General features: G+C 41.3%; 2 long non-coding RNA genes across 3 annotated transcripts; one reads left to right on the plus strand and one right to left on the minus strand.

Moving 5' to 3' along the window:
• Positions 1–563: 563 nt before the first annotated feature.
• Positions 564–4,271, plus strand: LOC132159145 (uncharacterized). 2 transcript variants are annotated; one of them, XR_009437798.1, is made up of 3 exons: positions 564–775; positions 1,404–1,506; positions 4,142–4,271. It is a non-coding gene; the product is annotated as an uncharacterized LOC132159145 (long non-coding RNA). The 2 variants fall into 2 exon arrangements; XR_009437797.1 differs by having other exon boundaries at positions 1,412–1,506.
• A 3,670-nt stretch (positions 4,272–7,941) lies between these two features.
• LOC132159146 (uncharacterized) lies at positions 7,942–9,777 on the minus strand. The gene is made up of 3 exons (XR_009437799.1): positions 9,660–9,777; positions 8,883–8,985; positions 7,942–8,036 (listed from the first exon to the last, which is right to left on the minus strand). It is a non-coding gene; the product is annotated as an uncharacterized LOC132159146 (long non-coding RNA).
• Positions 9,778–24,466: the final 14,689 nt, after the last annotated feature.

Here is a 24,466-nt window from a genome sequence, read left to right on the forward strand (position 1 = left end):
TTAATCTATTGAATCGTCTTTATGGACACGAATTTCCCTTTTTTTCGCGTCATACAGAACGACCTTCAATCTAATGTATTTCAATGTGACGTTTTTGTTTTTTTTCGCGGCTGCACCTCATTTTTCTTTCGAGAGCACAGTATTGTTTTTTCTCAATTGTTATTCATTTTGCAAACTTTAAGGGCTACACTACCCAACATTTAATCAGGAGATTTCAACAGCGTTTAAATTTGACGTCTTGGGTCAGCACACCGCAACTCGTTGACTGCCTTGTATGGGTCGAGACTAAATAAATAAAAAGAAAAAAAGAATAGGCTACAAAAAATTATATATGACAGGGCGAGTCAAATGGCGGCCGCCAGATCATTTTTATCTGGCCCTCCAACTTGTTTTTGAGTTTAAAAAATCCTCGCAATCTGATATCAAAGTGCTCTCTGTGCAAAGGCTTAGCGCGTTCATCAGTGGTGAGTTTAACAACACTCAACTGCAGGTAAAACAGCATTCAGGGGTGAGTTTAACAACACTCAACTGCAGGTAAAACAGTATTCAGCGCCTGAGTTTGACAAAAGCAACGCTCAACTGCAGGGAAAATGGCATTAAAAGGTGAGTTTAACAACGCTCCAAGGCGCGTGCAAGTAAGCAGTTTAACAGTTTTCTTACAACCCATTCTCGCTTATCGCTTATTCATAGTTTATCACTATGAAATCACGTTCAAGAAGTCTCATTCAGCACACATCGCGATACTTGCCATCAGTTTACATTTGCCACAGGTTCGGTTAGTAGATGTAAATACGCTCTTTTAATGCCTGTTATGAAATGTATTCTCTCTTCTTTATTAATCAGATTAGCGCCGTATTGTTTACTCGCTGTATTATATCAGTCATCCGAGGCTGTCTTTGAGTTTCATTGCGTTTAACTAAATGAACACACCTGCTAACTAGTGTGATTAAACTCTATCGGTCACATGACGTGCCATAGACTTTCAATATATTCATTTCAGGTTCAAAGATGTAAATTTGTAGTAAAATCATGGTAACCATGACACGTACAATAGTAAACAAATTAAAGATAAAAAACACAGGAACGGGACATTTACCATGTTTTTACCACAGTAACTGTAGTTTTACTATGGTATATTAATAATCAATACAACAATACAATAATCATCAAACTAACTATGGCTGTACAACTGTAATGGTCGTTTTTTGATGTGCTTTTATATGACTGATAAAAAAAGTAAATAAATAAAAGGACACATTTTTCCCCTCTTGCAGTTCATTCATATCAGTTTATATTTTAAATATTTTGCTCACAAAACATTATTAAACTTCTGTTTATAATTCTATTTTATTCTACCCCCCCCCCCCACTTTCTTATTTTTATTATTTATTTATTTTTTTTAGCTGAAAAGATGTAAAGGAAGCAGTCATCCCTGTGGTGTTTGTGGAGAGGTATTCCTTCAGAAATGGAGAAGACAGAAAGCTGCGGAGGCAGACATTTGCAGCAGTAAGTCTGTGATAGTTTTACCTTTTTATCAAACTGCTGTTATAAATTGCACAGCATTTGTTGTTTCTTAAACTGTTGCACTGTCCAAATACCCACACTTGCCATCTTTGCACTTGACCACTTGATTATTTATTTGATGTATTTCCTGTGTTTAGCCCAAGTGTTCGAGTGAGCATGGTAGTGTTGCACGGTGCACCGATTCTTCAAAAGTATCGCGATTCTCGGAAATTAAAAATGTCACGATTCCTAAATTTATTATTATCGATACTTCAAAGAATGACTGCGTTCCAGATTTGTAAAATAATATTTTATGTTGGTGTGTGCAACGCACGCTTCCAGTGCCTCCCTATGGACGGCTGTGTTTTTTCTCCTCACGCAAGCGACAAAAAAGCACTACAGCAGATGGCTGCATTAGTGGCTTTACTAAACTGATTGGGCTTTACTAAAATGTGTGCATAATCACATTAAATAGTTTAAATAAGTTGTTCAGATGAACAAAGCATGAAGTTTTCTAGCATAATTTACATTTTAATTGTTTGGTCAGACAGTTCATATATAATCACATTAATCGGGGATTAAACGTGGAGTTATGTTCTGTATGCTAAATATGAAAACCTATAACTGTGCTTTGTATCTGCTGATTGCTGATCGAGATTTACATGCTTGGCTCACTGACCCTGTATACTCATTCATTTCATTCACGAACGAGATGTATCAGTTCATTCAACTCATTCACGAATGAGAAGATCTCTCGATCTCGTTCAATGAAGGGTTGATTCGTTCACTACATTCAACAAATCACATGCTCCGTCACATCTTGAGTAACTCTTTGACAGGATGAAACAGTTCACAGAGCTGTTCACGAGCTGCGCATGCGCTGCTAATAGCGCCGTGCTCGCGCGCTGCTGTAATATAAGTCAGTGGGTTACCTGAACGAGAACGATTCATTCACCTAAAAGATTCGTTCACGGACGAACGATCACTAGTGCAATTTCATATAGCCTATATTAAATATTTGGAATATATATTTTCATATTTTATTAGGTTCTTTGATAAGGTTACAATACGAAGGTCTAAGTAGCAACGTATCTTCCGTGATGTCCCCGATGCACGGGTTGCGGTGGGTAAAGAAATTTTACATTATTTGCGGGCTGGGGCGGGACAAATTTCATAAAAGCGGGACCCGCGGATTGGAAAAAAACCCGACCCGTGCATCACTAGGCTGCATGTGCGAGCACAAGTGATACTGTGGCCACCGGTCCACGACTGTAGAAAAAGATGACACTCAATAAAGATGACGCTCATTAAAGCTCACTGGCTGAGTTTTTTCCTCTGAAAGAAAAGGTTGCACAACTGACAGAATAAGTTACAATATCTGAGATATTGCTGCTAAATTTTATTTGCTTTTTTTTTTTTTTTTTACTTGAATGCCATTGCTTAAAAAGATATTATTTATCTTTTGACATTTAATCTTCTGAGTTCAGAAACATTGTTTAATATAATCGCTGTTCATATTTTTATTCAAAGTTCAGAATAAAGATACATTTATTACTCTTATGTTTCTTATGATAACTGAGATAATGCTGCTAAATTTATTCTTTTGTTTACCTTGAATTTCATTGCTCTTATTTATTTTTTATATTTTGATATTTCATATTTTGTTCAAATGTTTAACATATGCTGTTCATATGTTCATTTATTAGTGTGTTATATGATTAGAATGTTGCCCCAGTTTTAAAATAAAGCATAGCAATGATATTTGAGTGTATTTTCCCCCTTCAGGAAAAGTATCGAAATCGCAATTCTTGACTAGGTATCGGTATCGAAAGGATAATTTTGGTATCGTGACAACAATAGAGCATGGTGACCAAAAGTGTGTGTCGAACTTTTCATGACCTGATGACTGTGGTTCCCAATCCTGGTCCTGGAGAACCCCAACACTGCACGGTTTTGGTGTCTCTCTTATCTGACAAACACACTTTTGAGATATTGGAGTCTTCACTGATGAGCTGATGAGTTGAATCAGGTGTGTTTGATCAGGGAGACATCTCAAATATGCAGTGTTGGGGTTCTCCAGGACCAGGAATGGGAGCCACTGCCTTATGGGACACACTTAAGTGTTTACAGAGATGTTAAGGTTTTTTTTTTTTTTTTTTTTTTTTCAACTTTGCATTTTAAAATAAATTCTAAATCTCTTTTCATTAGTCCCTATTACAGAGGACAATTTAATTTTTGGTGCATCTAATTAAGTGAAAAAAAGCAGTTGCAAATGATGTACAAAATAAATATACTTTTCTGTACACCAAGAAAACGTGCAACACTTTGTTTTACTACCAAATTATTCTCAATATCTAATTATTATTATTATTATTATTATTAATAATAATAATAATATTTCACATACATTGGAAAGGTTTCCGTGACCAGATCAATTACACTACTGATAACAGTCCTTTAAGCTTGTAATATTTTTTCAAATAATTCATATGAATATAGCTTGCTATTATTGACTAGCTTTTAATAATAGATACATTTAACATTTAATTATACAGGATCTTTACAGAGGCTGCTTTGATGGTCTAAAAAAAAATGTTGCATGTAATGAAATAATATTTCCTTCCTTTCTGTCTTTCAGGACTGTTTGGAGATAATGCTGTTCTTCTCCATCATGCACAAGGACTCACCTCTTTAACTCTTTATCTCCCCACCACACACAGAAATGGTCCCTGGATCAGTGATTAGACTTTGCAGTCAGGTTTGCTTTTTGCCGAAAATGCAACTTTGTTTTAATTCTAAGCTTATAATGAATACTTTGTGACCTTCCAGCAACCCATATACTGTATACAGAACCAGTGATCAAAACAAAAGTTGAAAATAGTATTTTCGTATTGATAAAGCATTGTGTTGTCTTTTTCAAGCTTTATACAGTAAACTTTACTTCTGGTCCTTTTATCATAAAAAAAAAACATCAGTTTTTATCAGGAGTTTTCGTAAAGGACGTATTCATGCACAGCCATCCCCTAGTTCCAGTCATGAAGTGAATGATGTTATTGTCATTTGTATTTCTGCATTTTTATGTAGCAGGTGTTTGTTTTCCTGAACACGTTATCTTTCTTCCATTGTTCGGACAATCAGTGTTGATTTGATGCTGTGCTGATGGAGTTTTATAGATGATATTGCACACTTGACATGCATGTCTTCATGGTTTTTATTTTCTGAGTTTGAAACAGTGTTGTATCACTTTTTGGTCAATTAAATTCTCCAGTGTTCTCTGAAAGACTATCTGTATTTACTCGTTATCTTTTTTTTTTTTTTTATAAAAGTATTTGCAAAGTATTTTTATTCTTCAAAGTGGCAAAAACAAGCTTATTGACAGAGGATGCAGTGCAGTTATATGGGCATTTTGTCTTTGAATTAGTTTTTTCTTTCTGTTTTTATTGCTAGAGTTCAAATGGTAGAGAATGGCAAATCACAGAAACACAAAAGTGAATAATTTTTATAACTTTAAAACACAACATAACATACAATGTTAATGTTAGAAGCTAATCATTTGATTAGAAAATGCACTTGTCTTTGAAAAAAAAATCTTATATTTAATGAGAGGAATCGGTTAGATAGAACTGCGAATGCTGGCCATGTGCTCATCGGTATTGCCCAATTTTTGTCAAGCTGAACAACAATAATTAGAGCATTTGCATTATTGTTGGAGGAAGGTGTAGACGTTAATAAAACACAATCTAATAGGTAGCAAATGTTATTGATTGTTAACCAATCAACCCCTTCAGCCGAAAAACGAAAGACATTGGTCATAAATGGACAAGGAAGCGTGACGCCGCTGCTCAGCTTTGATATCATTGGCTGTCAATTTCCCTTGTCACCGCAGGACAGTCTGTGGTTGGACTATCTTTTAACCCATATTAAACAGCGCATCGTGTTACAAAAGTACGTTTTGCTGCTATTATCACATTAGTAATAGATTAAGTCAACAATTAAGGGTTGCTAAGTTGAGAAAAATTACCTCTTTAGCGAGATCCTACAGTTTGTGGTTGATATCCAGTGTAGCCATTTCTCAGCCAGAGGATCTCTCAGTCCTAAAATCCCATTTCAGACAGTTCCCAGACCTGGTCAAAGTAAAACAAACAATACAAACAATTCAGATGAAGTTGTTTAATGGACAGAGAGCTCAGCTTATATTCTGTGTGATTTTAGCAGTGTGAGCGACTATTACCCTTGTAGTATTGTACACTAACCATTATTCAAGCTGTTTTGAGACCTTTTGAGAAGCTTTTTCTTTGAAGACAAATTACCACATCCTCTTCTTTCAGTCCTTTCAAGAGCATCACTTGGTCAAAACCCCTCATTTGGCTGATGAGATCATCTGTACAAATTAAAATACTGCAATAAAAATTTAATTCTGCAAGAATTAAGGCAAAGGACTTGCTCATGAGACACCCCATAGCATGTGACAGAAATTTTTGCCTCTATAATTCATCTATTGTTGCAGTAAATGTGTCTTTTTTTCCTCTAGAATCTTTCTCCAAAGTTCCTGACTTCTCTCACAAATGTGTTTTAGTCCGTGCACTGTAAGGCCTTGCTTCAAATCCACAATTTATAACAAAACATTTATGAAACAATGAAATAATGTAAACCACTTTTATAAAACGTGTATTCTTATATTTAAGACAAACAGGTTGTGACGAGTGGGGCGGGGCCGAGGGACATGGGAGCGAGGCCGGGGGAGTGATTGGAGATGAACTACACCTGTTCGACCCACCGGTCTCGAGGCCCATGGAGGAGATGGAAGGATATAAAACTGGAGCGACGACAGTGAAGGACGAGAGAGGACCAGGCCTGGGCTTTTAGTTGTGTTTTGGTTTTTATTTTATGCGCACCAGTCGTCCGTGAGGGGCTGGTGCGCTGTTTTGTGTTTATTTTGTTATTAAAATGTTTTTGATTGTCTGCCGGTTCCCGCCTCCTTCTTCCGGATGAATATGAAGGCTTTATCGTTACAGTGGTGCCGAAGCCCGGGAGAAGGAGGGACGCGCTGCTGAAGATCCCTCGCCGCTGTGGTGAATCCGCGGTGCCAACGAGCTGGCGAGGAGTGTGCCGCCATGGACGCTCGAGGTGGTGGGCTGGAGCGAGTTGCCGGGGACGGGCGAGCTCGCTACCGGCCGCCCACGATGTGGAGAGACGGCTGCCGTCCGTGAGGGAGCGGAGGAGTCGGCGCCGTTCGCCAGGTGGCCGGAGCCTGCTGCCATCCGCCGGAACGGGGAGGAGCAGGGAACGGGGGACTCCTGCCGGCTGCCCAAAACCGGAGGAGCCGTCGCCGTCCACCGGGCGGCGGAGGAGTGTCGTGCCGTCCGCCGAGGGCCGTCCAGTGCCACCGCCAGGCACCGCGGAGGAGATCGCCCAGCTGGTGGAGGGCCGAGCAGCGGTGCGTCTGGGAACCGGAATTTTTTTTTTTTTTTCCTCTCTCCCCTCTCTCGTCTCTGTCGCTCCTCCTTCCATCTCCTTTTCTCTCGCCTCGCCTGTCCTACCCCCAGGTTCCCGCAGGTCCCCGGGAGCGGCCCCCCCGGAGGGAGGGGGGGGGGGGGAGTAGAGCGCAGTCTCGGGAGTACCCCCCGGCCTGCGAGGGGCGATGGGGGTATGTGACGAGTGGGGCGGGGCCGAGGGACATGGGAGCGAGGCCGGGGGAGTGATTGGAGATGAACTACACCTGTTCGTCCCACCGGTCTCTAGGCCCATGGAGGAGATGGAAGGATATAAAACTGGAGCGACGACAGTGAAGGACGAGAGAGGACCAGGCCTGGGCTTTTAGTTGTGTTTTGGTTTTTATTTTATGCGCACCAGTCGTCCGTGAGGGGCTGGTGCGCTGTTTTGTGTTTATTTTGTTATTAAAATGTTTTTGATTGTCTGCCGGTTCCCGCCTCCTTCTTCCGGATGAATATGAAGGCTTTATCGTTACACAGGTGGTGTGTTTTTTTTTCAACTTAAAATTTAAAAATGTTCCAGTCACACTTTGCCAACATGCTATAATTGTAATAGCTGTATATAAAAAAAGAAAAAACATATTAGAAAGAATAATTACGGCTGACATGAACAGTCCTGTGAGAGATCATCATTAAGTCCTGTAACACATAACACAGCATTGCTTTAATACACACACATACCAGAGGACTTCTGTCTTTGTTTGAGCTCAAGATGGCCGTCTTCATTCCTCATACTGAGCAAATAATTTCCTTGGTCTTCCTTATCTTCTGAAAAACAAGATAATCTCTACTAACTCTGTGTGCAATTAATATTGCTCATTAAACATATAATTAAGTTAATTTACAATAAGATTCAGACCAGAGCATTTGAGGAGTAAATGTTGATTCAAAAAAACTCTAAACAAATGTACCTGGTAAGAGCTGATCATGGCAAGATTCACTGAGTCTCAGTAATAGCTCTTTTAGTTTTTAGGAAGGTGTGTGAGGGTTGGCTCACAAAAAACTTCTGAAAAAGAAGAACAGCATTATCTGCAAACAATCCTGTAAGACAGAAAGAAAGGAAATATTATTATATTACATGCAACTTATACATTACTGTGTGTATGTGTGTGTGTAATTATACAGCCTCTGTAAAGATGCTGTATAATTAAATTTTAAATGCATCCATTAATAAAAGCAAGTCATTAATAACAAGCTATATTCATATGAATTATTTTAAAAATTATTACAAGCTAACAGGACTGTTATCAGTAGTGCGCAAGTCTTAATAATGCCAAAGCGCAGTGCCCTTAATGCACACTAAACCCATACTATCTCCAATACTGCTCCGGAGCTCTATACCAGGCTTAGTGTATCACATCATGCATTCTAATAAATTGAGACTTTTTGCCGAGATCTCACAAGGGGTCACAAAAACCTTTCCAATGTATGTGAAATATTAATAATAATAATAATAATTAGATATTGAAAATATTTTTTTCACTTAATTAGAAGCACCAAAAATTAAATTGTCCTCTGTAATAGGAACTAATGAAAAGAGATTTAGAATTTATTTTAAAATGCAAAGTTGAAAAAAAAAAAAAACTAAACATCTCTGTAAACACTTAAGTGTGTCCCATAAGGCAGTGGCTCCCAATCCTGGTCCTGGAGAACCCCAACAACAACCACAGTCATCAGGTCATGAAAAGTTTGACACACACTTTCGGTCACCATGCTCACTCGAACACTTGGGCTAAACACAGGAAATACGTCAAATAAATAATCAAGTGGTCAAATGCAAAGATGGCAAGTGTGGGTATTTGGACAGTGCAACAGTTTAAGAAACAACAAATGCTGTGCAATTTATAACAGCAGTTTGATAAAAAGGTAAAACTATCACAGACTTACTGCTGCAAATGTCTGCCTCCGCAGCTTTCTGTCTTCTCCATTTCTGAAGGAATACCTCTCCACAAACACCACAGGGATGACTGCTTCCTTTACATCTTTTCAGCTAAAAAAAAAAAAATTATTAATAAAAATAAGAAGGGGGTGGGGGGTAGAATAAAATAGAATTATAAATAGAATTTCAATAATGTTTTGTGAGCAAAATATTTTAAATATAAACTGATATGAATGATCTGCAAGAAAAATATGTCCTTTTATTTATTTACTTTTTTTGGATTTACATAAAAAGGTATCAAAAGCATGGTACAGTAAATGTGATTACTGTGATATCTGTCATATAAAAGCACATCAAAAACGACCATTACAGTTGTACAATCCATAGTTAGTTTGATGATTATTGTATTGTTGTATTGATTATTAATATACCATAGTAAAACTACAGTTACTGTGGTAAAAACATGGTAAATGTCCCGTTCCTGGGTTTTAACTTTAATTTGTTTACTATTGTACGTGTCGTGGTTACCATGATTTTACTACAAATTTACATCTTTGAACCTGAAATGAATATATTGAAAGTCTATGGCACGTCATGTGACCGATAGAGTTTAATCACACTAGTTAGCAGGTGTGTTCATTTAGTTAAACGCAATGAAACTCAAAGACAGACTCGGATGACTGATATAATACAGCGAGTAAACAATACGGCGCTAATCTGATTAATAAAGAAGAGAGAATACATTTCATAACAGGCATTAAAAGAGCGTATTTACATCTACTAACCGAACCTGTGGCAAATGTAAACTGATGGCAAGTATCGCGATGTGTGCTGAATGAGACTTCTTGAACGTGATTTCATAGTGATAATCTATGAATAAGCGATAAGCGAGAATGGGTTGTAAGAAAACTGTTAAACTGCTTACTTGCACGCGCCTTGGATCGTTGTTAAACTCACCTTTTAATGCCGTTTGTCCTGCAGTTGAGCATTGCTTTGGTCAAACTCAGGCGCTGAATACTGTTTTACCTGCAGTTGAGTGTTGTTAAACTCACCGCTGAATGCTGTTTTACCTGCAGTTGAGTGTTGTTAAACTCACCACTGATGAACGCGCTAAGCCTTTGCACAGAGAGCACTTTGATATCAGATTGCGAGGATTTTTAAAACTCAAAAACAAGTTGGAGGGCCAGATAAAAATGATCTGGCTGCCGCCATTTGACTCGCCCTGTCATATATAATTTTTTGTAGCCTATTCTTTTTTTCTTTTTATTTATTTAGTCTCGACCCATACAAGGCAGTCAACGAGTTGCGGTGTGCTGACCCAAGACGTCGAATTTAAACGCTGTTGAGTCTACATGGACACGAATAAATATATTCATTTTGAGTAGCCTACCGAATATAAAGCAATACAAAAAGGCTTAAAATCTCCTGATTAAATGTTGGGTAGTGTAGCCCTTAAAGTTTGCAAAATGAATAACAATTGAGAAGAAACAATACTGTGCTCTAGAAAGAAAAACGAGGTGCAGCCGCGAAAAAAAAAACGTCACATTGAAATACATTAGATTGAAGGTCGTTCTGTATGACACAAAAAAAAAGGAAAATTCGTGTCCTCCATAAAGACGATTCAATAGATTAAATTTCGTGTCCTCAATGACGAACTGCCGTGAGACTGGGTTGCACTATTCAGTACAACTCATTGTTAACGCAAGCTGTCAGATCCCAATTTTTTCTTAGCAATTTCTTTAGACGTTTATATCCCCAACATGAAAATTTTGCACTACTTCTTTTTAGCGACCTTTACACTGTTTATATTTCCAAAAACATGTAGACTAAGACCACTAATAGATATAGCTCTAGCAAGGTCTAAGCACTGTACATTTGTACATATGTTACTTTTGGCTTCAACTGTGTATTATGCAATATATTACTACCATGCTACATGCAAGACTACTGGAACAGATTTGAACCTGCCACTGGAAGAAGAGGAGGATGACGATGGGGAAGAGAGATCACTTAAGCAATTGTGTAGATGATAAAATCACTCAGAATTTGCTAGTATTTTTCACAATTAATATATTGAAATGCAACATAATTAAATGTGAACGACTTTTACGTACAGACAACAACAATGTTACAACAACCACTGTTCATATGGATCCGCAAAACCAACTAAAATACTGTATTATGCATGCCAGGACAGTAGCTGGTGATAATGCTTTATAAAGAAATTCTGAATGTCTATTGTTTGTGAACATTTTGTAACGTTCAAAGTCATGAAGAGAACTAATAGGATATAGAGTTCCAGCTGTGAACGTTTAAGGCACAAAGCGCCTCAAAAACCTTTTGGATGGCTAAACAACGTACTATTTGTTTTATAAAAAGTGCAAGTGACGTGACACACAGCCAAGTACGGAGACCCATACTCAGAATTCTTGCTCTGCATTTAACCCATCCAAAGTGTGCACACACACACACAGAGCAGTGGGCAGCCATTTATGCTGCAGTGCCTTGGCAGCAGTTGGGGGTTCAGTGCCTTGCTCAAGTGCTCTTAAGTTGTGGTATTGCTGGCCCAAGACTTGAACCCACAACCCTAGGGTTAGGAGTCAAACTCACTAACCACTAGGCCACAACTTCACTCTATGTCATGGTCTAGATGAACGAAAATGAACGAAAGATTTGCTATGGACTTCGCAGGTGCAGAGATGTCGTGATTCTTTTAGACCGTTATTTCTATAATATCTTTCAGAGATAAGAATGGGTTTTGTGTATCATGCTATAAAAATTGCTTGCAGCACGTTATTTAATGAAATGACAATAGTGCAAACAGACTTTCAAGAAAGCCTACTCTCACAGATGGACATAATTATCCCACCCTTTGATTTTACAGTGACACTGATTGATTCTGCTTATCACTGTGTACCTACAAACACAAAGCTTTTAAGTAGAGGCAGTGTCAAGTCGAAGAGGACGTGAACTTTATGAGTTAGCAAAGAGAACAGAGAGAAGTAAAGGACTTTTTACCCTGTCTTGCAAGTATATTGCACTGTTGCTCCGTAAGTATAATTTGTCCACTCTACAAGTTTGAAAACCCCACTTGGTGTTTCCCCTGAGTGACCACATATTTTCTTTACAGAAATCAAGCAAGTGTTAGGGCCCTATCATACACACGGCGCAATGCGGTGCAAGGCATCAGCAGATGCCCAAAAACACAACCATTACTCATTAAGATAATAGGGACAACTCTTTTAGACCACGCGCCAGGAGCGGGTTTTCCCCATCATTATTCTAGCAAAAAAGTGGATTCAGAAATGCCCTAAGTGCACCTGCACTGTGCGCTTTAGACCATGAGCTTAGATCGTTAAAATAGGGCCCTTAGTTTGATTAGTGCAAATCTGCTCAAGTGCAAATTTTAATTAAGTAACAAAAAATGTTGCGCTTATCATATTGACAAATTATCTTACTTTGGGCAATGAACATCAGACATTGTCCATTTTTACACATTAACTTACCTGTATAAAAGCAGGTATAACGTGTCATGCAGTTCACGTTTACGGTTTCACCATCAGTGTATGAAATGTTCACAACTGGTTCTGTGTTTTATAATTGTCACGATTATTAGATGGAGTGCCCATGAACTTCATTAGAGGGCACTCCACTCAGGACCATTCCACCCATCAACCACCAGATGTCACTTGGACACTAGCACCTCTCATACTGTTGCACCACACCCGAACTACATTACCCATGAGTCACTGCATCACAATCACCCTGCCACACCTGCACCTCATTCATCAGCCAATTTCCTTGCGACACCTGCACCTCATTTACACACACACATAAAAGCGGCACACTCACTCTCACTCAATGCGAAGTCTTGTTTAGCCAGTCTGACATTTCCGAGCGTTTTTCCCTGTGTTTGTTATTCCTGTGTTTTGACCTTTGGACTGTGTATTCCGACTCTGATTCTCTGCTGCCTGTCCCGATCTCTGCTTGTTTTTGGTTACGATTCTGGTTATCCCTGACACACCTGACGCCATTCCTGATCTCTGCCTGTATTACCATTCTGTGGAATAAATGCTGCATATGGATCCGAATGCCTCCGACTCCTTGTTACAGAAGACTTCGCCATACCAGGATCCAGCAGCCCGGTATCCCCTTGTCACTGAGGTATCGGTTCCTGTTTCAATGTCAGCATATCACCAATCCAGCCTAACCACAGATCCAGTTGACCTGCTGTTAGATCTTAAGCAAGGAGATCGATCTATTGAGGACTATGTTCAACAGTTCTGTGAATTGGTTTATCGAGTTCCTCTAGACGATGAAGTCTGGTTTAAGGATTTATTCCGTTTTGGACTCAATGAACCAGTAAAATCATGGTTGCCTAGAGGGGAGTTTAATTGCAGCTTAAGGGACACAATGGACTATGCACTCTTGTTATGTGGTTCTCCTTTCACGGTGGGAGAGGCAGAGGACTTTAAAGCCCCAAAACCTCTGCACAAGATGGCCACAAGCCCAGCGCCGCTGCACAAGATGGCCGCCAGCCCAGCGCCGCTGCACAAGATGGCCGCCAGCCCAACGCCGCTGCACAAGATGGCCGCCTCAGTTGAATTTCCAGAGTCAAGTCAGGTCCCCGTCGACTTTCCAGAGTCAGGTCAAGTCTCCACTGACCGTCCAGAACAAGGTCAGGTCACCATTAACACCCAAGAGTCAAGTGAAACAACAGTTAAACCTTATGAGTCAAGTCCGGTCTCTGTTGATTTCCCAGAGTCTAATCAGGTCACTGTTGACAATCCAGAGTCAGGTCAAGTCTTCGCTGACCTTCCAGGGTCAGGGTTAGTTCCTGTTGGCCTTCCAGAGTCGAGTCAGGTTCCAGTGAACTCTCCAGAGTCGAGTCAGGTTCCAGTGAACTCTCCAGAGTCGAGTCAGGTTCCAGTGAACTCTCCAGAGTCGAGTCAGGTTCCAGTGAACTCTCCAGAGTCGAGTCAGGTTCCAGTGAACTCTCCAGAGTCGAGTCAGGTTCCAGTGAACTCTCCGGAATCAGGGCTAGTCACCGTGGACCTTCCGGTATCAGGGCTAGTCACCGTGGACCTTCCGGAATCAGGGCTAGTCACCGTGGACCTTCCGGAATCAGGGCTAGTCACCGTGGACCTTCCGGAATCAGGGCTAGTCACCGTGGACCTTCCGGAATCAGGGCTAGTCACCGTGGACCTTCCGGAATCAGGGCTAGTCACCGTGGACCTTCCGGAATCAGGGCTAGTCACCGGTGATCTTCATGAGCAAAGTCAAGTCACCGGTGATCTTCATGAGCAAAGTCAAGTCACCGGTGATCTTCATGAGCAAAGTCAAGTCACCGGTGATATTCATGAGCAAAGTCAAGTCACCGGTGATATTCATGAGCAAAGTCAAGTCACCAACGATCTTCATGAGCAAAGTCAAGTCACCAACGATCTTCATGAGCAAAGTCAATTCGCAGTTGATCTTCATGAGCAAAGTCAAGTCGCAGTTGATCTTCATGAGCAAAGTCAAGTCGCAGTTGATCCTCAGGAACCAAGTCAAGTCGCAGTTGATCCTCAGGAACCAAGTCAAGTCGCAGTTGATCCTCAGGAACCAAGTCAAGTCACCGTTGATCCTCAGGAACCAAGTCAAGTCACCGTTGATCTTCATGAGCAAAGTCAAGTCACCGTTGATCTTCATGAGCAAAGTCAAGTCACCGTTAACCTCCATGAACTAACTCAAATCACAGTTGATCCTCCGGAACCAAGTCAAGTCACCACCGATCTTCATGAGCAAAGTCTAGTCACCAACGATCTTCATGAGCAATGTCAAGTCACCAATGATCTTCATGAGCAAAGTCAAGTCACCATTAACCTCCATGAGCAAAGTCAAGTCACAGTTGATCCTCAGGAACCAAGTCAAGTCACCAACGATCTTCATGAGCAAAGTCAAGTCACAGTTGATCCTCAGGAACCAAGTCAAGTCACCATTGATCTTCATGGGCACAGTCAAGTCACAGCTGATCTTCATGAACCCAATCAAATCACCACAGATCTACCAGAGCCTCGTCACATCTCAGAGCTCTCGTCCTATCCTGTCACGGCCAGGGAGGCCGTCAATGAGCTCTCATTCATTCCGGTCTGGGCTACGGAGACCATCCACCAACTCTCTGTCTGTCCTGTCATGACCACGGAGGTCCTCCATGAACTAACCGCCTGCCCTGTAATGGCCAAGGAGGCCAGCTACCATCTCATCACGGCCACGGAGGCCGCTATTAACCTGTCAATGTTCTCTGTTTCAGTCCCACCTGAGCAGACTTGCGGTCCGGTGCCATCGACTCCACTGTGGTGGTCCTCTGCTTCGCCCTGGTGGGCTTCTGTCCCGTCTGCTCGGCTGTGGTGGTCCTCTGCTCCGCCCTGGTGGGCTTCTGTCCCGTCTGCTCGGCTGTGGTGGTCCTCTGCTCCGCCCTGGTGGGCTTCTGTCCCGTCTGCTCTGCTGTGGTGGTCCTCTGCTCCACCCTGGTGGGCTTCTGTCCCGTCTGCTCGGCTGTGGTGGTCCTCTGCACCGCCCTGGTGGGCTTCTGTCCCGTCTGCTCGGCTGTGGTGGTCCTCTGCACCGCCCTGGTGGGCTTCTGTCCCGTCTTCTCAGCTGTGGTGGTCCTCTGCTCCGCCCTGGTGGGCTTCTGTCCCATCTTCTCAGCTGTGGTGGTCCTCTACTCCTCCCTGGTGGGCTCCAGCTCCACCTGCTCCACTCTGGTGGGCTGCCACGCCACCTGCTCTGCCTTGGGGGACCCTTGTTCCAGAGTTAGGCCCATGGCGGGCTCCTGTTCCCGAGTTAAGCCCATGGCGGGCCCCTGTTTCCTATGCCAGGCCCAGGAGGGGCTCCTGTTTTCCTGAGTTAGGCCCAGGAAGGGCTCCAGTTCCACCTGCTCTGCCCCAGTCCACTGCACTTCCTCATGGACCTGGCCCTCCATCCCTCCCCCTGTTCCGCCTCCGCTCCACCGCCCTCCTAGATTGTTTTGAGCGTCTTGAAGCCGCTCCTTTGGGGGTGGGCTATGTCACGATTATTAGATGGAGTGCCCATGAACTTCATTAGAGGGCACTCCACTCAGGACCATTCCACCCATCAACCACCAGATGTCACTTGGACACTAGCACCTCTCATACTGTTGCACCACACCCGAACTACATTACCCATGAGTCACTGCATCACAATCACCCTGCCACACCTGCACCTCATTCATCAGCCAATTTCCTTGCCACACCTGCACCTCATTTACACACACACATAAAAGCGGCACACTCACTCTCACTCAATGCGAAGTCTTGTTTAGCCAGTCTGACATTTCCGAGCGTTTTCCCTGTGTTTGTTATTCCTGTGTTTTGACCTTTGGACTGTGTATTCCGACTCTGGTTCTCTGCTGCCTGTCCCGATCTCTGCTTGTTTTTGGTTACGATTCTGGTTATCCCTGACACACCTGACGCCATTCCTGATCTCTGCCTGTATTACCATTATGTGGAATAAATGCTGCATATGGATCCGAACGCCTCCGACTCCTTGTTACAATAATGTCAATTCTGAGAAAAAAAAATGAACGAAAAGATGTGCTAGTCAACAGCTTCTAAAACAACTTAAGCATAGCAGTGGGAACATATTTTATCTGGGGGGTGCTGGGGGTGGGGCTTGATGTTTCAGGGCGGGGCCATAACAATATATATTTGTGCTTTTGTGATTTTAGTTCAATATTTTTTTCTCTTATTATTTCTATTATTTAATATCGCAGATTCGCTGAATTTCTGGTCAGTGCACGCGCTCGATGACTGAATACTGCACTGAATACTGAAACATCAAAGTACAGATGTACATGCCATGTAAATAAGAGATTTATTCATTATACACTGCAGACAGCTTCACTTATTATAACTGGAGCTTTTTTTTAGAGTGCTTACACTCGCACCAGGCTGAATTCATTGATAGCATGTTCTTTGTTAAATGTTCTATTCTTGCTGTATAATTTTTACATTTGAATGATTGTGGACATGCGATATTAAAATTAAACGTAAAATGTATTTTTTATCAAACATGTGAACAGATTAAATACAAGTTCAGTCTTATTAAAATATTTTATGACATAACATGGTACTTGCCTAAAACGTTATGGTGTTCATAGTTAATAGATGCAGTTTTTTTTTTCCATGATTTTTTGATGAATCGAAAGTTTAAAAGAACAGCATTAATGTATTGTTGACCATTATATCCTTACTGTCCATTCTGATCAATTGAATAAGAAGTATTAATTGATCAAACATATATACATACAGTATAAATAATATCCATTATACAGCAGTTATCATTATTATTACATATGTTTAACTTATAAAGGATCCAAAATGCAATGCTTATTTTGTTGTGGGTCCACTATGTGGAATGCTAAATGGGATGTTTTCCCCATCTCTGTTGTTGTAGTACTTTACATTCACCACTAGAAAGCAGAAGTGATCCTTGAAATCAGTTTCACTAGAATTCACCAGATGCCACACAAACTTATTATATCTGTGCCAAAGAAAGTAGCATTTCATGAAATGCTCCACAGTTTATACAGCTATAGTGTGAATGCATCTTATTTCAGACACTAATTGAAAATGAAATATTTTTGTCAGACCAAAAACCAACTGAAGATCCAACCAGTTCTCAAAGTATAAAATGTAGTTTAATGGTCCTGTTTAACGGTTGCTATTATGTTGACTTAAAATCAAATCCAAGATGATATTCTATTTGTCTATATGAATTTACACTTGGCCCAACAAACAGAGGCTCACGTAGTGCAAGGTAAGGCCAAATGCTAATGCAATGATTAATGGCTCAACTCAGTCCAGACAGTTGTTGATGTTGGAGGTATTTGTGCACAGTTTGGACTACAGTGGTCCTCGGAGCCAGACCTGGTCTAAAGGTTTCTTTTGGCTGGAAGCAAAGTGAAAACTCCTGCTTCACTCTCTGCCATATAGGTAACAGAGAATAAAGGGTTGGTGGATGACAGTTAACCTATATTAGATGACACCACAATCACGGAGAGGAGGAGGAGGAGAGAGAAAATGAAAGCCAGAAAGTATTCATGAGCCACGCTAAAGGACTTTAACAAACCTTTTTTGTACACAGCTGCATTCATCAGCCATTAATGAACAGCAGAGAGGGGCAGGAATGAAAATTTGGAGTGCGCGATGCATCCTCCGTTCATTTAGATAAATGAAAAACACAGTGCTGGCGCAGCCCTTGAGGCCATCTCTTGGTCATCCTCACAGTCAAGTGCTCTCCAGCGCTGTCGACATGGAAGCTTGTCATTATAGTGATATCAGAGTCCACTCTCTCTACCTAAAGGAGTATTCTATTCTAGAGGAACCTCTCTACCATCTGATATTGCAGATCGGATAAGCCCATAGCATGGCAGGTGTTTTTGCATTTTATTATGGTTTTATTTATAGGCCTATAATAGAATGTTTTATGTTCTTTTAGTAAGAATCAAGAAACAGAGTCGAGTCAGGTTCCAGTGAACTCTCCAGAGTCGAGTCAGGTTCCAGTGAACTCTCCAGAGTCGAGTCAGGTTCCAGTGAACTCTCCAGAGTCGAGTCAGGTTCCAGTGAACTCTCCGGAATCAGGGCTAGTCACCGTGGACCTTCCGGAATCAGGGCTAGTCACCGTGGACCTTCCGGAATCAGGGCTAGTCACCGTGGACCTTCCGGAATCAGGGCTAGTCACCGTGGACCTTCCGGAATCAGGGCTAGTCACCGTGGACCTTCCGGAATCAGGGCTAGTCACCGGTGATCTTCATGAGCAAAGTCAAGTCACCGGTGATCTTCATGAGCAAAGTCAAGTCACCGGTGATCTTCATGAGCAAAGTCAAGTCACCGGTGATATTCATGAGCAAAGTCAAGTCACCGGTGATATTCATGAGCAAAGTCAAGTCACCAACGATCTTCATGAGCAAAGTCAAGTCACCAACGATCTTCATGAGCAAAGTCAAGTCGCAGTTGATCTTCATGAGCAAAGTCAAGTCGCAGTTGATCTTCATGAGCAAAGTCAAGTCGCAGTTGATCCTCAGGAACCAAGTCAAGTCGCAGTTGATCCTCAGGAACCAAGTCAAGTCGCAGTTGATCCTCAGGAACCAAGTCAAGTCACCGTTGATCTTCATGAGCAAAGTCAAGTCACCGTTGATCTTCATGAGCAAAGTCAAGTCACCGTTAACCTCCATGAACTAACTCAAATCACAGTTGATCCTCCGGAACCAAGTCAAGTCACCACCGATCTTCATGAGCAAAGTCTAGTCACCAACGATCTTCATGAGCAATGTCAAGTCACCAATGATCTTCATGAGCAAAGTCAAGTCACCATTAACCTCCATGAGCAAAGTCAAGTCACAGTTGATCCTCAGGAACCAAGTCAAGTCACCAACGATCTTCATGAGCAAAGTCAAGTCACAGTTGATCCTCAGGAACCAAGTCAAGTCACCATTGATCTTCATGGGCACAGTCAAGTCACAGCTGATCTTCATGAACCCAATCAAATCACCACAGATCTACCAGAGCCTCGTCACATCTCAGAGCTCTCGTCCTATCCTGTCACGGCCAGGGAGGCCGTCAATGAGCTCTCATTCATTCCGGTCTGGGCTACGGAGACCATCCACCAACTCTCTGTCTGTCCTGTCATGACCACGGAGGTCCTCCATGAACTAACCGCCTGCCCTGTAATGGCCAAGGAGGCCAGCTACCATCTCATCACGGCCACGGAGGCCGCTATTAACCTGTCAATGTTCTCTGTTTCAGTCCCACCTGAGCAGACTTGCGGTCCGGTGCCATCGACTCCACTGTGGTGGTCCTCTGCTTCGCCCTGGTGGGCTTCTGTCCCGTCTGCTCGGCTGTGGTGGTCCTCTGCTCCGCCCTGGTGGGCTTCTGTCCCGTCTGCTCGGCTGTGGTGGTCCTCTGCTCCGCCCTGGTGGGCTTCTGTCCCGTCTGCTCTGCTGTGGTGGTCCTCTGCTCCACCCTGGTGGGCTTCTGTCCCGTCTGCTCGGCTGTGGTGGTCCTCTGCACCGCCCTGGTGGGCTTCTGTCCCGTCTGCTCGGCTGTGGTGGTCCTCTGCACCGCCCTGGTGGGCTTCTGTCCCGTCTTCTCAGCTGTGGTGGTCCTCTGCTCCGCCCTGGTGGGCTTCTGTCCCATCTTCTCAGCTGTGGTGGTCCTCTACTCCTCCCTGGTGGGCTCCAGCTCCACCTGCTCCACTCTGGTGGGCTGCCACGCCACCTGCTCTGCCTTGGGGGACCCTTGTTCCAGAGTTAGGCCCATGGCGGGCTCCTGTTCCCGAGTTAAGCCCATGGCGGGCCCCTGTTTCCTATGCCAGGCCCAGGAGGGGCTCCTGTTTTCCTGAGTTAGGCCCAGGAAGGGCTCCAGTTCCACCTGCTCTGCCCCAGTCCACTGCACTTCCTCATGGACCTGGCCCTCCATCCCTCCCCCTGTTCCGCCTCCGCTCCACCGCCCTCCTAGATTGTTTTGAGCGTCTTGAAGCCGCTCCTTTGGGGGTGGGCTATGTCACGATTATTAGATGGAGTGCCCATGAACTTCATTAGAGGGCACTCCACTCAGGACCATTCCACCCATCAACCACCAGATGTCACTTGAACACTAGCACCTCTCATACTGTTGCACCACACCCGAACTACATTACCCATGAGTCACTGCATCACAATCACCCTGCCACACCTGCACCTCATTCATCAGCCAATTTCCTTGCCACACCTGCACCTCATTTACACACACACATAAAAGCGGCACACTCACTCTCACTCAATGCGAAGTCTTGTTTAGCCAGTCTGACATTTCCGAGCGTTTTCCCTGTGTTTGTTATTCCTGTGTTTTGACCTTTGGACTGTGTATTCCGACTCTGGTTCTCTGCTGCCTGTCCCGATCTCTGCTTGTTTTTGGTTACGATTCTGGTTATCCCTGACACACCTGACGCCATTCCTGATCTCTGCCTGTATTACCATTATGTGGAATAAATGCTGCATATGGATCCGAACGCCTCCGACTCCTTGTTACAATAATGTCAATTCTGAGAAAAAAAAATGAACGAAAAGATGTGCTAGTCAACAGCTTCTAAAACAACTTAAGCATAGCAGTGGGAACATATTTTATCTGGGGGGTGCTGGGGGTGGGGCTTGATGTTTCAGGGCGGGGCCAGGGTGGGGGATTTTAGACAAAACAATATATATTTGTGCTTTTGTGATTTTAGTTCAATATTTTTTTCTCTTATTATTTCTATTATTTAATATCGCAGATTCGCTGAATTTCTGGTCAGTGCACGCGCTCGATGACTGAATACTGCACTGAATACTGAAACATCAAAGTACAGATGTACATGCCATGTAAATAAGAGATTTATTCATTATACACTGCAGACAGCTTCACTTATTATAACTGGAGCTTTTTTTTAGAGTGCTTACACTCGCACCAGGCTGAATTCATTGATAGCATGTTCTTTGTTAAATGTTCTATTCTTGCTGTATAATTTTTACATTTGAATGATTGTGGACATGCGATATTAAAATTAAATGTAAAATGTATTTTTTATCAAACATGTGAACAGATTAAATACAAGTTCAGTCTTATTAAAATATTTTATGACATAACATGGTACTTGCCTAAAACGTTATGGTATTCATAGTTAATAGATGCAGTTTTTTTTTTCCATGATTTTTTGATGAATCGAAAGTTTAAAAGAACAGCATTAATGTATTGTTGACCATTATATCCTTACTGTCCATTCTGATCAATTGAATAAGAAGTATTAATTGATCAAACATATATACATACAGTATAAATAATATCCATTATACAGCAGTTATCATTATTATTACATATGTTTAACTTATAAAGGATCCAAAATGCAATGCTTATTTTGTTGTGGGTCCACTATGTGGAATGCTAAATGGGATGTTTTCCCCATCTCTGTTGTTGTAGTACTTTACATTCACCACTAGAAAGCAGAAGTGATCCTTGAAATCAGTTTCACTAGAATTCACCAGATGCCACACAAACTTATTATATCTGTGCCAAAGAAAGTAGCATTTCATGAAATGCTCCACAGTTTATACAGCTATAGTGTGAATGCATCTTATTTCAGACACTAATTGAAAATGAAATATTTTTGTCAGACCGAAAACCAACTGAAGATCCAACCAGTTCTCAAAGTATAAAATGTAGTTTAATGGTCCTGTTTAACGGTTGCTATTATGTTGACTTAAAATCAAATCCAAGATGATATTCTATTTGTCTATATGAATTTACACTTGGCCCAACAAACAGAGGCTCACGTAGTGCAAGGTAAGGCCAAATGCTAATGCAATGATTAATGGCTCAACTCAGTCCAGACAGTTGTTGATGTTGGAGGTATTTGTGCACAGTTTGGACTACAGTGGTCCTCGGAGCCAGACCTGGTCTAAAGGTTTCTTTTGGCTGGAAGCAAAGTGAAAACTCCTGCTTCACTCTCTGCCATATAGGTAACAGAGAATAAAGGGTTGGTGGATGACAGTTAACCTATATTAGATGACACCACAATCACGGAGAGGAGGAGGAGGAGAGAGAAAATGAAAGCCAGAAAGTATTCATGAGCCACGCTAAAGGACTTTAACAAACCTTTTTTGTACACAGCTGCATTCATCAGCCATTAATGAACAGCAGAGAGGGGCAGGAATGAAAATTTGGAGTGCGCGATGCATCCTCCGTTCATTTAGATAAATGAAAAACACAGTGCTGGCGCGGCCCTTGAGGCCATCTCTTGGTCATCCTCACAGTCAAGTGCTCTCCAGCGCTGTCGACATGGAAGCTTGTCATTATAGTGATATCAGAGTCCACTCTCTCTACCTAAAGGAGTATTCTATTCTAGAGGAACCTCTCTACCATCTGATATTGCAGATCGGATAAGCCCATAGCATGGCAGGTGTTTTTGCATTTTATTATGGTTTTATTTATAGGCCTATAATAGAATGTTTTATGTTCTTTTAGTAAGAATCAAGAAACAGAGATCAGTTGTATGAGGCTGCCAGTCAATATATCTATAAAAGAATTAGAATTTCCATCGCATTTATGGAATTGTTGTTAGGAGTGATCTCTGGATAATTCAATAATGTATTCTTGAGATATGGGGGAACAAGATTTCTCATCTAGATACACTAGATATTTATATTAATACAACAGAGATGGTCAACAAAAATGAATTTAACATTATTGCTCATTACATAAAATGATAAAACCAGATGATGTAGATTAAAGCTACAATAAAGTTCATTTTAATTTAAGACTAAAAACCAAAAACTTAAATGAAACAAAATAATAATCTATTTTTATATATTCATTTTATCAATAAAAATAATAATAAAAATAATAATAATAATAAAAAAAAAAAATAATAATAATAATAATATATATATATATATATATATATATATACAGTACAGACCAAAAGTTTGGACACACCTTCTCATTCAAAGAGTTTTCTTTATTTTCATGACTATGAAAATTGTAGATTCACACTGAAGGCATCAAAACTATGAATTAACACATGTGGAATTATATATGGAATTATATACATAACAAAAAAGTGTGAAACAACTGAAAATATGTCATATTCTAGGTTCTTCAAAGTAGCCACCTTTTGCTTTGATTACTGCTTTGCACACTCTTGGCATTCTCTTGATGAGCTTCAAGAGGTAGTCACCTGAAATGGTCTTCCAACAGTCTTGAAGGAGTTCCCAGAGAGATGCTTAGCACTAGTTGGCCCTTTTGCCTTCTGTCTGCGGTCCAGCTCACCCCTAAACCATCTCGATTGGGTTCAGGTCCGGTGACTGTGGAGGCCAGGTCATCTGGCGCAGCACCCCATCACTCTCCTTCTTGGTCAAATAGCCCTTGATGCCTTCAGTGTGACTCTACAATTTTCATAGTCATGAAAATAAAGAAAACTCTTTGAATGAGAAGGTGTGTCCAAACTTTTGGTCTGTACTGTATATATATATATATATATATATATATATATATATATATATATATATATATATATATATATATATATATATATAATACACAATATCTGACAGACATTCTGCTGATATGAACCAAATTTTCTGAAAACATTTAAACCAAGGAGCCAAGGCATCAGTAAACTATTATAAAAGTTTACGAATAAACATTTAAGTTGCAAAAAAAAACAAAATAATAATAATCATCAAATTGCGTCTAAATGTTCATATACAAAATTATTCAAGAGTCCTACTCCCCCCCCCCCCCCCTTTCATGCTGAATACGGGTTGAATAATTAAGACATGCAACGAAACAAAATCATAATTCAAAAAGTCTTCTAGAAATTTGTAAAAGGAAATTTATTCTGCATTAAACTCCTCTGAAGTCTAATATTTTATACATTCAATTCATGAATTTTCAACCTTTTTTAAATTTCTAACAATTGTTTATTCATTTTTTCCCCAAACTAATAATTTGCCTAAACTATGATGGTGTTCATGTTCTTCACCATAAACATTAAGTTTTTTAACTTATAAGTTTATGGT

The sequence above is a fragment of the Carassius carassius genome, chromosome 16 (assembly GCF_963082965.1).
Source record: "Carassius carassius chromosome 16, fCarCar2.1, whole genome shotgun sequence".
NCBI lineage: Eukaryota > Metazoa > Chordata > Actinopteri > Cypriniformes > Cyprinidae > Carassius > Carassius carassius.